Here is a 4,209-nt window from a genome sequence, read left to right as displayed (position 1 = left end):
GTAGTCCTGAATCCAGACCCCAGGGTCTATCGTTCCGTCGTACGCCTCTATGTTTACGGGTTTGAATCCCTCTGGAAATTCGTGGTCCAGCACCTCATCGGTGAAACATAGGGGGTGTGCGGTACCCCTATATTTGGGTGTACCGTGGTGTTGGGATGTTTGTTGTGTTGCATTGCATGCTGGAGCGCGCTTGCGTGGCCCGTAGATGGATCTGGTTGCGTTGTCCTTTTGATGCGAGCCCTCACGCGGATCGCGTACTGGCTTATGTGCGGCGTCGTTTGCCACTCTATGTTGGCCACGAGGTCATCTATCCAACCAGATGGCCATTTTGTTTTTTGATTGCGGGGGATCTAAGGCCTTCTCATCGAATTCAGGTAGCAATTTTTGCTTCGGGTAGCTCTTGGTGTGGCGATTATCGCCGTACTTCACTTCAGTGTTGAGTACTTCACTCCATCTGATTCTGAGTGTGTCTTGTGCAGCCCTGAGCATTTGCTTCTGCTTTTTCAGACCCCTCGTAGTGGCAACACGCCTTTTATGGGTATTCTGTTGCTCCGGGTGCCTGTCCGGTGTGATGTTATCCGGACTGTTATCTTCGACGGAGTCGGGTTGTTCGGTTTGATTCTCCGTGTTGCCGTGGTCGGATGATGGTTCAGTGTCATGTTTGTCGTCCGCTGGCTCGCCTTGCTCAATCGCTGGGTTTAAATGATCGCTGCTTCTGCCGACGCGGGATTTGGAGCGGCGCTTACGCCGCCGCTTTGACTGCTTCTTGAGGGAACAACCCTTCGCTGCGTCCTTCCGTTCTTCGTCGTCATTTTCTTTGGGTGTGTCCACCATGTATACATCATATGATGAAGTGGGCGTCCAGTGCCCTGTGGGCAGTGGTTCCTGTTCATCTCCTGCATCGTCGTCCATATCGTCGATGCCTTCGGAGTCAAAGTCGAGCATGTCAGTTAAATCGTCGACAGTGTCTACTAAGTGGGTGGTGGGTGGGCGGCGAATTTCTTCGTCATCCGCATCCCAATTCTGCCGGACATGGTTTGGCCAGGGCTCTCCTGACAGAGAGAGAGACCTTAATGAGTTCAGTATGTCGCCGAAGGGCGAGTGCTGAAAGATATCCGCGGAGGTGAACTCCATGATCGGCGCCCAGTTGGATTCGATAGGCACGGGCGCAGGCGGTTCGGAGTCCGTGGCTGGGGAAGAATCCGGCAGTTTGGCGTCACGGCTCTCGTGAAGGGTAAGGTCGATACTCGGCTCGATCGCCGATGAGAGTGCGGTCTCCGCGGCGGGCTCTATTCACCTATCACTAGATGGCGCAATTGGCTCTGATTTTAGGGTCGGGGCGGTCGCCGGTGCGATCTCCCGAACACTGTCCGATGGTAGAGCTAAGTCGTGCTCATCATGACCGTGCAGCGCACTCGGCAAGGGCTCGAATCCATCAAAGATCAAGTCCCCATGGATGTCGGCTGTGTAGTTCAAGTTTCCAAATCTGACCTGATAGCCAGGGGCGTAGCTCTCGATCTGCTCTAGATGGCCAAGCGAGTTGGCCCGTAGTGCGGAGCCGCCGTATACAAAGATCTGTCCGGGGAGAAAAGTCTCACCCTGGACTGCATCGCTATCGATGATCGAAGGAGCCATCAAGCCTAGTGATGACGACACAGAGGAACTCTCAATGAAAGCACCAATGTCGGTGTCAAAATCGGTGGATCTCGGGTAGGGGGTCCTGAACTATGCGTCTAAGGCGGATGGTAACAGGAGGCAGGGGACACGATGTTTTACCCAGGTTCGGGCCCTCTTGATGGAGGTAAAACCCTACGTCCTGCTTGATTATTCTTGATAATATGAGTATTACAAGAGTTGATCTACCGCGAGATCGGAGAGGCTAAACCCTAGAAGCTAGCCTATGGTATGATTATATGTTGTCCTACGGACTAAACCCTGCAGTTTATATAGACACCGGAGGGGGCTAGGGTTACACATAGTCGGTTACAAGGAAGGAGATCTACATATCCGTATTGCCAAGCTTTCCTTCCACGCCAAGGAGAGTCCCATCCGGACACGGGACGAAGTCTTCAATCTTGTATCTTCATAGTCCAACAGTCCGGCCAAAGGATATAATCCGGCTGCCCGGATACCCCCTAATCCAGGACTCCCTCAGTAAGCCTGCTGCTGAACCAGCGCTGTCTGAAGAAGATCTCTCGCCCTCCGTGTCTCAACTGCTGCTAGTGATACGTCTCCAACGTATCTATAATTTTTGATTGTTCCATGCTATTATATTATCTGTTTTGGATGTTTATGGCCTTTATTATGCACTTTTATATTATTTTTGGGACTAATCTATTAACCCAGAGCCCAATGCCAGTTTCTGTTTTTTCCTTGTTTCGGTGTTTCGCAGAAAAGGAATATCAAACGGAGTCCAAACGGAATGAAACCTTCGGGAGCGTGATTTTTGGAACGAATGTGATCCAGGAGACTTGGAGTTGAAGTCAAGAAAGCTTCGAGGTGGCCACGAGGCAGGGAGGCGCGCCCCCCACCCTCGTGGGCCCCTCGTGGCTCCCTGATGCCTACTACACAACCTTCTTCTTGTAGACGTTGTTGGGCCTCCAAGTGCAGAGGTTTGTAGGACAGTAGCAAATTTCCCTCAAGTGGATGACCTAAGGTTTATCAATCCGTAGGAGGCGTATGATGAAGATGGTCTCTCTCAAGCAACCCTGCAACCAAATAACAAAGAGTCTCTTGTGTCCCCAACACACCCAATACAATGGTAAATTGTATAGGTGCACTAGTTCGGCGAAGAGAGGGTGATACAAGTGGTATATGGATAGTAGATAAAGGTATTTGTAATCTGAAGTTATAAAAACAGCAAGGTAACTAATGATAAAAGTGAGCGTAAACGGTATTGCAATGCGTTGAAACAAGGCCTAGGGTTCATACTTTCGCTAGTGCAAGTTCCCTCAACAATAATAACACAATTGGATCACATAACTATCCCTCAACATGCAACATAGAGTCACTCGAAAGTCACTAATAGCGGAGAACAAACGAAGAGATTATGGTAGGGTACGAAACCACCTCAAAGTTATTCTTTCCAATCAATCCATTGGGCTATTCCTATAAGTGTCACAAACATCCCTAGAGTTCGTACTAGAATAACACCTTAAGACACAAATCAACCAAAACCCTAATGTCACCTAGATACTCCAATGTCACCTCAAGTATCCGTGGGTATGATTATACGATATGCATCACACAATCTCAGATTCATCTATTCAACCAACACATAGAACCTCAAAGAGTGCCCCAAAGTTTCTACCAGAGAATCACAACGAAAACGTGTGCCAACCCCTATGCATAGGTTCATGGGTGGAACCCGCAAGTTGATCACCAAAACATACATCAAGTGAATCACGTGGTATCCCATTGTCACCACAGATACGCATGACAAGACATACATCAAGTGTTCTCAAATCTTTAAAGACTCAATCCGATAAGATAACTTCAAAGGGGAAACTCAATTCATTACAAGAGAGTAGAGGGGGAAGAAACATCATAGGATCCAACTATAAAAGCAAAGCTCGTGATACATCAAGATCGTATCATCTCAAGAACACGAGAGAGAGAGATCAAACACATAGCTACTAGTACATACCCTCAGCCCCAAGGGAGAACTACTCCCTCCTCGTCATGGAGAGCATCGGGATGATGAAGATGGCCACCGAAGAGGGATTGCCCCCTCCGGCAGGGTGCCGGAACGGGTCTAGATTGGCTTTCGGTGGCTACGGAGGCTTCTGGCGGCGGAACTCCCGATCTATTGTGCTCTCAGATGTTCTTAGGGTATATGGAGATATATAGGTGGAAGAAGTATGTCAGGGGAGCCACGAGGGGCCCACGAGGGTGGAGGGCGCGCCCAGGGGGGTGGGCACGCCCCCTACGTCGTGGCCTCCTTGAAGCTTCCCTTACGTGCACTTCAAGTCTTCTGGGCTTCTTTCCTTCCAAAAATGGGTTCTGTGAAGTTTCAGGACAATTGGACTCCGTTTGGTTTTCCTTTTCTTCGAAACCCTAAAACAAGTAAAAACAGAAATTGGCACTGGGCTCTGGGTTAATAGGTTAGTCCCAAAAATGATATAAAAGTGTATAATAAAGCCCATAAACATTCAAAACAGTAGATAATATAGCATGGAGCAATCAAAAATTATAGATACATTGGAGACG

This window comes from Triticum urartu, chromosome 7, assembly GCF_003073215.2.
Source record: "Triticum urartu cultivar G1812 chromosome 7, Tu2.1, whole genome shotgun sequence".
Classification (NCBI taxonomy): Eukaryota; Viridiplantae; Streptophyta; class Magnoliopsida; order Poales; family Poaceae; genus Triticum; species Triticum urartu.
This window is presented reverse-complemented; position numbering follows the sequence as displayed.